Source organism: Mytilus californianus, unplaced genomic scaffold (genome assembly GCF_021869535.1).
Source record: "Mytilus californianus isolate M0D057914Y unplaced genomic scaffold, xbMytCali1.0.p SCAF_9, whole genome shotgun sequence".
Lineage (NCBI taxonomy): Eukaryota > Metazoa > Mollusca > Bivalvia > Mytilida > Mytilidae > Mytilus > Mytilus californianus.
Window position 1 is genome coordinate 20,265,180 of NW_026262745.1, and position 14,005 is coordinate 20,279,184.

Consider the following 14,005-nt stretch of genomic DNA (forward strand, 5'->3'; position numbering starts at 1 on the left):
AACATTCCGAAGTTATGTCTCTACGAGATGAAACTATAGATCATATCTGGGAACCAGTACGTAAACAAAATTAATCATCTATGAATATTATATATCTCCCCAACAGAGGCTTGGTTTGTGAAACAGCTGTATTTACAAAGTGCAACCTATAGAGCTTTGTTTTTGACAAATACCTACGTGTAACTATCACATAACATGTATAAACATGTTTGTAGAGAACTATCGTTATCACAGTATAAGTAGTATTTATATTTTAATTACAATTAAAACAGTAGAGAAAATAAAACAAAAGCCAATAATAATTTGAAAGTTAATTTCATTCAAGGTAATGACTCAGACATAAAACAAATGAGCAGACACCGTATGTAAAATCGTAATGAAATACAAGTGCATGCGCCCGTCATTCCTATATAACATCTTCGTATGCTGGCGGATTGACTGTGGGTATAGATGTTGAATCGTTTGAAATGGCGAGCCTTTCCTCGTCAACTACTTTGTGTGTCCTTGAATTAAAGGAAACAATGGCAGCTGCATTTCGGTTTATAATATCTTCGTATGCTGGTGGATTATTAGTTGGAGTATATGTTGTTTCGTCTGGTAAGTTAATTCGAGTGTCATTATCTGAGGTAAAATTGTCAAGCCTTTCCCCACCTATTCGATGACCATCCTGCGTCTTTGGATATGCAATAAAGGCAGCTGAATTCCCATTCTCACGGTACAAACCTGATGTAAGAATTATTACCATTACTGTTAATGATTTTGACTACTCTGTACTATTTTATACATATATTCCGTATGTTTGTTTTGTATAGTATTTCATTTTTTGAAATCGTTCTCTTCGAAACTTTATTTTGCTTTGTTTGAATAATATTCTTGTTTCGATTTTTATTTGTATCATAATTGACGTAAGAAATGAATAAAGTATCTGGTTTTAAAAAAAGATACAAAATATACAAATTATATCTGTTATAAAAGTATTCGGTTAAAAAGAAAAAAAAACTTAAAATTACACATGCATGTATTTTGAAATCTCTAACAGACCTTGAATGATCGATAGCTTTACTGATTGTAATCGGTTATGGTTTTGTCCCGATATAAAAACATTAACTGTTTAAGTTTTACTGTTCCAGATGAGTATTTCGACAATAAATATCTCTTCAATTAAGCTTGAGGCCATGTTTTTGTAAAACAAAATCTTATACAAACTTTTACCTGGTGTTCATACCAAAAAGGACTTAAAAGTACATTCAAATCCGAAACTCTTACCAATAATACGATACTGTAAGTGTTCGTTGGTTTGTTGTAAGGATCTTGATTGTTGAATACGTCTGATATTTTTTAGTTTCTTTGCATTTTCGTTCCTCACGTAGTATCGACAGCAAGACAGACAGCAGGAGATGATAACTGCAAAGGGCACTACAACTGCTCTAAAACGAATTAAAAGTTTAATTATTTGTTTACAACAAACTAAATATTTAAATATAAATTGTATTTCTGAAAACTTCAAATCAAAGGTTTAATGTGTAAATTGCATTTTTGAAAACTTCAAATCATAGTTCAAATATACTTCTCTAAGACAACAATCAGAAACAAAAGATGTAACATTATCATATTTTGTCTTCTGTCATTCACTGTCTCTGTCTCACAAATCTTCGTCCGTCAATTGTAATCTTTTATTCGATTACAGAATGCATCAAAACTATTTAATGGGAATCTGTTTGTCATAAACTCACATGCAAAAAATGAACCCAGACAAACACCCGGGTGTTTCAAATTACCCCAAGTGTAGAAAGAAATATAAATCATATCACCACAAGTGCCCGGGTGTTTCAAATTACCCCAAGTGTAGAAAGAAATATAAATCATATAACCACAAGTGCCCAGGTGTTTCAAATTACCCCAAGTGTAGAAAGAAATATAAATCATATCACAACAAATGCCCGGGTGTTTTAAATTACCCCAAGTGTAAAAAGAAATATAAATCATATCACGACAAGTGCCCGGTTGTTTCAAATTATCCCAAGTGTAGAAAGAAATATAAATCATATCACCACAAGTGCCCGGGTGTTTCAAATTACCCCAAGTGTAGAAAGAAATATAAATCATATCACCACAAGTGCCCGGGTGTTTCAAATTACCCCAAGTGTAGAAAGAAATATAAATCATATAACCACAAGTGCCCAGGTGTTTCAAATTACCCCAAGTGTAGAAAGAAATATAAATCATATCACAACAAGTGCCCGGGTGTTTTAAATTACCCCAAGTGTAAAAAGAAATATAAATCATATCACCACAAGTGCCCGGTCGTTTCAAATTATCCCAAGTGTAGAAAGAAATATAAATCATATCACCACAAGTGCCCGGGTGTTTCAAATTACCTCAAGTGTAGAAAGAAATATAAATTATATCACCACAAGTGCCCGGGTGTTTCAAATTACCCCAAGTGTAGAAAGAAATATTAATGATATCACCACAAGTGCCCGGGTGTTTCAAATTACCCCAAGTGTAGAAAGAAATATAAATCATATCACTATAAGTGTTTACTAAATTAAACTGTTTTGCTTTAACCGAACTAATTGGTCATACATTTCGTGCGTCCGAAGAGCTTTTCTGGATTTTCCTACACCAGAAACGCTTAAACCTAAACATTAGAAAGCCAGGAAAGCGTGAATTCGCTGCAACGTTAGAAGCTATACGACTAAAAAAAAGACAAAAACGAAATTCAAAACTCAAGCTAAATACCAAAAAAATCACATATAACTAATTTTAATTGTTTACTCGTTCCTTACGCAATAGTTCCAGAACTTGTCTTCGTCTCATAAGAGTTATCCATTGAATACGTGTATATCGTATATCCTGTTTCCTGTCTAGTATTTCTTGGAGATCCTCTCGACAGTGTCGGTTTTCTGAAACTATGAATTGTTTATGGCAGTTTACAAAAGAAATGCGTTTTGCAATTGATATCATACACAAAGATAAATTTAAAAAAGGCGGAAAAGTAGTAATTGCCTTTGCTGGTCTTAAAATTGAAGGACTACGACATTAAATGAATTTTACGTAACCAGAAATATAATACCGCTTACACTTTTGAGATGATTTCTCAGGAACCCAGAGTTATGTTAGCAGTTTTTAACGCTTTAGAATAAAATAAAAAATGATAAAAAGAATAATAAAGTTGAATTTTGTGAGCCTTTTGAATATTATTGAAGAAGTCATAACTTCTATTGATAAGGGGAATAACGAGTATTTATGGCAATGTCTCAATTTCGTAACCCATTGCAGGATAGGTTTACCAAATTAACGTGTGTATCGTATAGCTTACTTATTTCACACTCCGTTCAGATTGATTTGAGAAATATCTCTTCATGCGGGAAATAGATAACACGCTACAATAATAAAATATTTACATTATTGGTTTAGAACGAACAACGTTTGTATGTATAGAATAATCTCCATTCAATCCAAAACCCGTCCTCCGCGTTGGTAATTTTGTAATTGGACGCGTTGTTGTTAATCTGGATGAAAAAAATAATAACAGTAATTAAATACTATACAAATTACGAAACTATATAAATACTAGGGAAAACAGAAAATATGGCTGATGTGCGAGTACTCGGTTGTAATATATTAATATTATATACAAGAAATGTTGCCCGTTCATGGCATTGTGGATAAGTCACTACTCCTATATGTACCGTATATCGGTTTTTTTTTCGCGTCGGCTTTTTTTCGCGATTTGATCACAAAATGGGCAGGTTAAATTTTCACTGTGTATAATTTTCGCTGAATGGGAAAATACACGCGAAAAAATCACCGTATTGAATTGTTGTAAACAATATAAACTTTATTGACTGACAGAGAATCGATAACAAATAAATACGAGTACTTCAAACTAAAATACACGTAATGTTTGGGTAATGACAACACTCAATTGGTCAGCGCTAATTACCGTAACGTTTTTAGACATGCCACTGATTGTTGTGTTGTCACAATAGAATGACATGTATGATTAGTCAATCTAATTATTATGAAAACAGAGATCTTCATCAATGATGCACACTTTTGTGATCTGCCGAAACACAAACGACTGATTTTAAAGAATATTGTAATTTCACCTTTAGGGTGAAATGAGTTTGCATATCAATTTCGTGTAAACTTGACAATTAACAGTATAATATATGAAACGTTTAGACAGCGATAAATCAAGGAATCTGCAGGGAAATTTACGCGGGGTCAAATTTTCGCGTTTCTTTAGAAGCCGCGAACAAAGCGAAAAGTAAACACACGCGAAAAAAACCCGTTACACGGTATTAGTATTAGTAAGAACATACCTGGCAATACACCTAGCGCATGTATATTGATTGTTAAAGAAATCATCGAAGTGGTCCAGCAATATTATACATATTTATAAATTTAGCTTGCTTGCTTTTAGGAACAGCAACAGTTCTTTGATACTGATCTGTTTATTGTTGTTTTGTTTTGGTTTTTTGTCAACACGGCATACCGCTTTTATATTTTATTTTAGTGATTTTATTGTACTGATTTGATTTCTTATCTTTATCATTATCGTCTCCGAAGATTGACAACATAATTTAGGAAGATTCAGGTCTCAAAATAGATCTAGACCTCTCCAAATGTTCATGAGCCTTGAACGTCATTAAGTGTTATAATGTTTTACTATTACTTTGATGTCTTATAATGTCCTCAACCTCAACTAAACTTCCGTCAATAAGCAAGGTTTTTTGGATGTTAAGTGTAATCAATATACCGTCATAATCACCGTACGAGATCAAAATTGTTGTATCAACTACACCATTGTTCTCTTTGTATTTTTAAGCGATGGCCTGCTACATAATGAAGTTTAGAATCTTCCCACCTTTTTTGCCTTTTTGGTTTTAGAACGACTTTAGTCAAAATGTTCGTTTCTAAAGAATTACTAGTTAAATGAGGAGTTGGTTGCATATTCAATGTTATTCAATAAATCTTAGTTTCAGATGGTTTTGCTGCATTTGTCAGCATTTTTCAACAGAAATGGTCAACGTTAAAGATAATACGAATTCAAAATTATATTCTTCAATTAAAACCAATTGAAGGCATTTTTATTTACTTTAAAAGGCATGTCGTTTACATTTTTAGTGTATGCATGAGTGCGGTGAATATCAAGTTACAACTGGGATAAAAAAACGGATTACGCAGATCCCAAAAATACAGTTTCTAGGTAATGCAATTTGAAATAAGATGGACAACAAGCTATGATTATAGGAATTTTGGTTTATGAAAAATCAATCACTGTACATGTGTCATAATATACATGAAACTTATCTTGCATCGATTTTAAAATTGACGATTTCTTTTGATAATTTGACGAGTTTAATAACTTTCTGGCCTCTCACATAATCTACCAATTTAAATTAAATTATATTACGAAACCTGTAATAAGTGGTTTTTTTTTCAGTGGTATCAATCAAACAACAGATTAAATATCTTACTTAATTGGCGGTCTGTATTGACGACATAAAAAAGAAATGAGATGGTATGATTGCAACGACAATTTGACCCTGTCTTCCAAATTATGTGCCTCTTTTATTTCCTTGTTCAGAGTTGAGGCCATCCGAACAGTTAAACTGTGTAGGAATTTCAAGATGATAAACAAAACTTACGTCGTACCCTATGTTATATTGTAAGCCATGTGGACTCTCTCCTTTCATTTGCGATGAGAGGACTACTTAAAGTACATAAGCATTATTTTTCCAAAACTCTTGTTTGACTTAAATCTTTATAAAAAGTTAGCAGAAGTGCGTCTCTAGCCTTTAATGCATTATTTTTATATACATGGGTTTAGATTGTGTTTTTTGTTTGGAGCTGTCTCTTGTTACGAAATTTAATATAAAATATGGAATAATGGTAAATAAATTGTTTACTTTCACCAAAATTTACGATAAAGGAGATGATTTTTATTGCTTATTTTTAATTATCCATTTTTAGATGGTAACGTTCCCTTGTCACCATCTTATGGTGTTTATATATCTCAACTTGTTCGATTCGCTCTTTTATGTAACAACGTATTTGATTTTAACGAAAAAAATCGCTGTATTACTGAAAAATAATTACACCAGGGTTTTCGATATCACAAACTTTTCAAAACATTTACTAAATTTTATCATCGGTACAAGGACATCATTCGTAAATATAAATGAACGTGCAGACATTTTATACGTTCAGGTTTTTCACATCCAATCTTTTATGGTAATATTCTATACAAAGCAAAAAAATGTGCTTGATTTTCATATGATGAAAACTTAATCTTTCAATCAGTTTAATTGATGTCTCGAGCTGGCATGTCAGTAACTGTTTGAAGTCCTTTGATAATTTATGTTATCATTGTCATTTTTTTGTTCTTTTAAACTGAATTTTACTGTGCTTATTGTTGTGTGTTTTTTAATTCTACATTGGCTAGAGGTACAGGGGTGGGTTGAAATCTCACAAAACATGTTTCGGTGTGAGCCAAGTGTCCGTGTTGAATGCCGTACTTTTACCTATAATTGTTTACTTTTCACATTGTGACTTGTCTCATTGGCACTCATACCACATCTTCTCATTTATATTAACCCCGCCGCATTTTTGCAAAGTTCATTACGTTTTTATCGTATAGTGATCGCAATTTTGTTTTCTTTATACTGAATGATCCGAGTTATTTCCAACTACTGTATAAAATCCGAAGGTGATGCATTGTTAGTTATAATACCACATCTTCTTATTTATGATATAAAATGAATTTGGTAGACAATAGGTATTTCCTGTATATATTACGGAGATAAAGTATTAAAGGTTAACATTGTATTATTTGTATTATTTTAATTAGAATATCAAGTCAATATATAACCACAACAAGTGTTTTATTTATTCCAGTAGCCAACAATATCAAAAGGAAAACCTGAACGCCTACTAATGGCCTACCGATGAAATAAAAATGAGAAACACGTAGGTGATTTAAAAATTACCTGCAATTCTATAATATATCCCTCCCCAAAAGAAAATGTTAACTCTAGTGCGCATTTTTTGTTTTCGACTAGACATTTAATATGGCACGCATTAAACAGGCTACATGTATACGATGCATGCATTTATTCACTTCAAACGATAATTCAAAAGTTTCCAAAAGAGTTACACTTACTAATTAAAACAAGGTTCACCAATACATCTGAACATTATATACTAAATTAAAGTAAAACGTGCTCGTGTTTATCCCATTCGAATCACATAATTGAAATTACGCTCCTTAAAGATTGAAAGATAAAGATAGGTGTACACAAACAGGTCAACTTACCGATATAAGGGGTTGGGTCCAATGTTTTAAAAATATAGTACAATATACCAGGTTTATCATTTTGTACGCCAGACACGCGTATCGCTTACACTCGACACAAAATTTCTTTTGCTATCAAATAAGTTGCAAGGCTCAATTATTTGTGGGTAGGAAAAATACATTCAGAATTTTGTGCCAAATATGGCTATGGTCATCTAAGCCTGCGGGTATAAAACCTTTCCAACTGATATTTACAACTTGTTATTACGTTGCACTGTTTTACTACTATCCAATATTAGGGAAGGGATGAATGATTGCAAACATGTTCATTCAAGTCTAATCCAAATCAGAGCATGTAATTCAGTGGTGTTATCATTGGCTGTTGTCCTCCTTTTTTTTTTTTTCTTCTTTTTTTCTTGTTTATTTTTGTTTATCATAAATCAGACCGTTGTTTTGTACATTTTGTCATGTCGGGGCCTTTTGTTGTCGCGAAGCGTGAACATGTATTTAAAATTGCACTCCGCTTATTACTCCTTTTGTTATAATGTATTTAAAGATCCGTTAATTGTTTAACTTAACTCCGTTCTTTGTTTAAAACTCCTTCCTTTGTTTAATATGATCCTGTCATTGTTAAATGCGCTCCTTTCATTGTTTCATATTTGCTATATAAAGCCAGAAGAGCTTAATCAAAGAAAAATAAGGTTATTGTATATGTATCGATGTTACTGATGGAATAAATAATAAAAAAGTAATGTGAGTTTTTTATACTATCAAAATATCCAATTTCAAATGCTTGTGTGACAAGGACTTCACAACATTTTATGGTGCCGGAACCCGGGAATAGGGAACAATTCTGTTAACTTCAAACGAATACAAGATGACGACTTTGAGCCATATGAAAGGTGTTAGAACCAGATACAGGAATACGTTAAACACGGAAATTCAAGAAGGGAATTCAATTCTACATGCGGAAATTTCTAATTCGCAACGTCAGGAAATGGTGCACAAATCCGCCAAGTGTATTGAAAAACTGAATAAATTAATTGAATAATTAAAATAGGGTTTGCTCATTGTGGATAGTCGTACGATGGCCCAAAGTAGATAAAACCCAGATCATTTTTGTTATCTAGATACTGATTAAATGACATAAAAAATCTTGTCTTTTTTTATTTATCTATAGTAGAAAACCTTATTTGATATCTGGAACGGAACAGTACAATCCAGCAGTTTATGTTTACAATAAAGTAGTGAAATACGAGGAAACTGAATTTTTAACACGAATTGAAAACTAATCAGCATTAGTTTTCTTATTTGGGAGTAGTATACACATTGGCAAATAGAGAAAAGACCTTTTAAAATTCCATGTCAACAGCTTTTTTTAAACTTTTTGCTTTCAGTAGCAAATTCTTACATTAAATGAAACTCCTTTATACAAGTATAATGTTAGATATTTTGAGCTGGCATTTTATTTGTGCTAAACAATGACATGCAATCTTGTATCTTCCCCATCAGTAGTAGATGTGTTTTTATACTCTATACAAAATCACGTTTATCAAATTTAATATACCTGTCTACTTGTAATCAATACCGGTCTTGAAACGATATGTATCACAAACAGTATTATGAATACTATGAAAAAAACATTATAATAGTTTCAAGAAAAAAATATTAATATAAATTAGATTATAAATATTACATGACAACAACAAAAACAATTGATAGATTTCAAGCGGTACAGCTTTAAGCAAAAGATTGAAGAGTATTTTGAGCAATACGGCAAAAGTTTTTAAATTCTGAACAGATATTTATAGCTAGGACAATTTATTTTATGTTATCTCCTTTCAAGCAATTAATTCTTTCACATGTATTTTATGAACCATTACTGAAAAAAATCAAGCAAAATTTTATTTATTTTGCTTTACGACTTTTCACTGAAAAATACCTAGTTGAACTAGCAAGTTAGAAGAAATATTGTTTTCGAATCCAAAATAGTAATGATGCGTATGGGTACAGAATATGTCGTTACCAAATTCTTTACACAAAGCCAACCCACGCTTAGCATTTTGCGATAAATTGCGTTATAGTACGGTTGGAATAAAGGTTCCATAAACAATTATTCGTGATGCATATAGAAGCCTTATAGGTTGCACTTTGTAAATACAGCTGTTTCTCAAACCACGCCTCTTTTGGGGAGATATATAATATTCATAGATATGTTAATTTGTTAACGTACTGGTTCCCATTTATGATCTCTGTGTTTCATCACTTGGGAATGTAACCAGTATAGAAAAACATGGTAGCGCCTAAATTTTAATTCTTAGGAGGTCCAAAAATGGAGGTAAGGGTAGTATAGAATTTTAGTATAAGTTTAAACTCTTAGAAGTTCAGGGCATATAAATGTTGAAAATATGCCGCACAGCCCTATATTTTGACCTTTGAATAAAATAGTAGTGCATATAAACTTTCCGTTCTAGGATATTATTTTTCACGAAACTTCATAGTAAAAGTGTCACAGTTTTAGCCGCAAAGGGAGTTCCTATTGGAAATTGCATTGTCTATATTTACAGAATTGCAACCTATATAGGGTTAAAAATTAGAACATACAGAATTTCACAAAATCTTGTTTATCTCAGAGATTTTGAAGAATTTAACTCAATTATGAAGTTTTATAAATATTTCATGAAGATTGAGAAAATCCTGGGCCTAAACTATGATGAGTCAGCATAAATTCACAGTTTACAGTATGCATTGTATACTTAAAGCCCTGAATTAAAAATAAATTCATAATATATGCCTATTTGTAATTTAAATTGTTCAGAAGTGCTTATATTTACTCTTCGCAGTCATTGCAACTCATTGATCCTTCTTAAATATTTTTGGTGGGGTGTTTTTGTCCTGTCGATAACCCAAAAGTAAGCCGTGACACCTAAATGTGCTTTTTTGTGACTGCGGCATAAAAAGTACAAGCTAGAATTACAAAAAGATCTCAATAAAACTTAAAACAGTGTGTTCTATCCTGAATATATACCAAATATTCCACATTGCTAGAAACAGGGAAATAATTTAGGAAATGTGAGGCCCCAGGGGCAAAAAACAGAGAAAAATGCCTCCCCCTGGGTCATAAAACAGATAATTTAACTTCTAAATGCTATGATTTAATTATTTTAAAGGTCTTTTGTAAAGAAAACAATAACTGTGCTAGGAAGTTATGCAAAAATAAGATGTAAGCAGTCATTTCTATTAAACTTTTAATGAATTTATGCACCAGACTGATATCTTCATAAATACAACTTTTGCAATTATAGCTTTGTTTAAACACTTCTAGTTCATATATTAACTAACTTATGTTAGATATATGGTTAGGGATGATACTGTTGTAACATGAATTCTAAACTGACCATTTGAGGCAGAAATTGTGAACTTTCATTGACAAATAGGCATACAATAAGATGTAGACTGGAGACACAGGCAGGATTGGATACTTTGTATAATCTTGAATGTTGGAATGATTAACTACTAAACATTTCATCTAAAGTATTTTAAAATGCATTCAATTTGTTATCAGAATAGTTTCAAACAGGTTTTAGACAGTTCATGTCAGAAAACATGCACATAGGGTAAGCTGGCAATAATTAAAGTCTTGTTTTCAAATTCTTTAAAAAAATGAAACAGGGGTAGGGGTATAAAATGTACTGTAAAAGGAAACTTAGAGTATATGCAGTGATTTCTTTAAGGCTATAATTCGGATAAATAAGTATTGTTGTGAGAAAAAGTGTTTTTAGAGAGTTTTCTATTTGAATAAATGTTTGTATAGGTTGCACTTTGTAAATACAGCTGTTTCTCAAACCACGCCTCTTTTGGGGAGATATATAATATTCATAGATATGTTAATTTGTTAACGTACTGGTTCCCATTTATGATCTCTGTGTTTCATTTCATAGAGACATCACTTGGGAATGTAACCAGTATAGAAAAACATGGTAGCGCCTAAATTTTAATTCTTAGGAGGTCCAAAAATGGAGGTAAGGGTAGTATAGAATTTTAGTATAAGTTTAAACTCTTAGAAGTTCAGGGCATATAAATGTTGAAAATATGCCGCACAGCCCTATATTTTGACCTTTGAATAAAATAGTAGTGCATATAAACTTTCCGTTCTAGGATATTATTTTTCACGAAACTTCATAGTAAAAGTGTCACAGTTTTAGCCGCAAAGGGAGTTCCTATGGGAAATTGCATTGTCTATATTTACAGAATTGCAACCTATACATTAAATGATACAATAATATTTGTTGCGTTCACAACGACAATTAGTCTCACTTACCAGATAATGGAAAAGTTAAATTCAAATGTAATGAAAAACAATTGCCGAAATTATATTGATCTCCATTACATTCACAGGTCTGATTTTATTACCGGAAGTGTCTTATGAGGGATTCCATTTAATTGTATACTGCAACAGGAACAGTTCCTGTTATTATTGTGTCCTAAAAAAAGTTTTAAATAGTGGAATAGGGAGCTCATTAAGGAACGGAAATGAATGTAGGTTGTTTGTAAATATTTTCATACGTATTATTGTAGCCTTTCATAGATAAAGTATAGACATAATACTTTATCAATGTCTGCTAATACTATTTGTTTTGTATTCGGAACGGAACTGATAAACAAAGTAAGTAAACAACGCCCCTCGCCGGTTTCTAGGCCTCATACAAAATTTAGGTTTTTCCTGACATTGACCTTAAATTTCATTTCTATTGTGGTGCTTGTGCAATAAACCTGTATTTCGTAAGACCTAATATTAGATTGTTCATGACATTATTCATCCACAGTTAAAACCCATTTTTAAACCATGTTTGAATAAAAGACAATGTGTTTATTTTACAGTAGTTCGCGTGCCTTTTTCAAATCTTTTTAAATAGTATTCTTCTTTTGTCTAGGCCGCATTATGTATGTATGCAAACAATGTATTGTATAAAAACTATGTACTTTCTATGCACCTGTTAAACGAATTATACGATGTGTGTAAAGTTAGCAGCTGGTTCCTAACTCGTTATTTGATATTCTTAATATCAGTTGAAAATAGTAAAACATGGATATTTAAAAAAAAGTCTTTAAATGATGACTATATTAAAAAGTAGATACAAAGAAAAACAAGAAATCGAAATTTTTCTGACCCCAGCAGATAATCGGATAACCCCTTACATTATTTTATCTAACACAAATTCGGTTATTTTTCTGATATTGACCTAAAATTTCAATTTTATTGTGCTTGAGCAATAAACCGATACGATGCAAGACCTACAATAAAATCGTTCAGGATAATATTAATTCAAAGTTAAAACGGAAATCCAACCCATGTTTAAATGAAAAAGTTAATGTGTTTATTTTATAGTAGATCGCGTTCCTTTTTCCAAACTTTTTAAATAGTATTCTCCTTTTGATTTTGGCCTTAATTTGTATGTGTACATACAATGTATTGGGTAAATTATATGTACTTTATATGTGTTAGCGGAAATAAGTGAAATTAAGCATTAAGCTTAAATTCTATGCAATAAGCTAACACCTAGGTATAAAGTTATTGCCTAAAACTTTAAAACATTAGGCTTATTTCCAGAAATCTGATGAAGATTTTTCAACCTATTGTCAAACATTCAGTAAACGTCATTTCAAGCAATAAGTGAAATTTATGATTTTTGTTTTGTCTTCAACATACATTACATTCGATGAAATTCTCTTGATGGACAATTTCTGTTTTTATTTTATTCCAAATATTAATATACATTTATAAGTTGATAACTTAAGTACAGGAAAAAAATGGCAGAATTTTTTTTATTTTTCTAGAGGAATTGTATTGTATTTTGGGAAAGACTCGTAAAGAAACAGACCATGTCGATAGAGACCTTACATTTATGATACTGTATAGCGGGATTTTTTCGCGGGTGGTTTATTTTCGCTTATTTTGGCGGATAAATGAAAATCGCGAAAATAAAATCCGCGAAAGTTTCTGCATACGTTCAGTACTTTCTATTAGCTAAAGCGTTTTGTGAACCATGTATTGTTTTCCGGTCGGCAGGTCAATAACGGTATATGTTCGTTTAAACAACTAAAATGACAAAGGGAATTGTACATAAATGTGACGTAGTCAGTTCTAATTTTGAAAACTGTATATCATTATTAATTAGTGTCAAACAATCAAAAGTATAAGGTACTCTGTCAGGTATTTTACCTTATTAGTAAGTGTCAAATTACATAAAAGATTTAAGTCACTCTTGATAATTCATTACCTAATTAAGATATCAAAGGTCCGGTCAATTTCGTGACTAATCAACCGTAACATTTACTAGAAGTTTGTTAACCTGTGACAAATACCTACGTAACCTGTGTTCCTTTGTTTAACTGTAATTTAATCAATAAATCAGACGTAATTCAAGTATGAAAAAAAGCATTTATCCATGACGATAGACACTTGTTTGATTGACTTTTTTTTAACTGCAATCATTTCAGTATCCGCCTAAATATTTAATTGAAAATTACGAATCCGCCAAAATAAAAACCGCCAAAATGTTTCGTATACTTTGTTGCCCCCTAAAGCGCGAAATTTTACACCCGCGAAAAAACACGCTATACGATAACAACTTAATAATATTAAACATATTAAAAGACAGAGGCGTGTTGATCAAAGCTGTCCTAGGATCTGTCCTA

General features: G+C 31.6%; 1 long non-coding RNA gene across 2 annotated transcripts; it reads right to left on the bottom strand.

Annotated features, from left to right (window-relative positions):
* Window positions 1-299: 299 nt before the first annotated feature.
* Window positions 300-11,792, bottom strand: LOC127714411 (uncharacterized). 2 transcript variants are annotated; one of them, XR_007987720.1, is made up of 5 exons: window positions 11,628-11,792; window positions 3,323-3,386; window positions 2,790-2,912; window positions 1,267-1,427; window positions 300-723 (listed from the first exon to the last, which is right to left on the bottom strand). It is a non-coding gene; the product is annotated as an uncharacterized LOC127714411 (long non-coding RNA). The 2 variants fall into 2 exon arrangements; XR_007987719.1 differs by lacking the exon at window positions 3,323-3,386 and adding an exon at window positions 3,408-3,515.
* Between the last annotated feature and the right edge of the window lie 2,213 nt (window positions 11,793-14,005).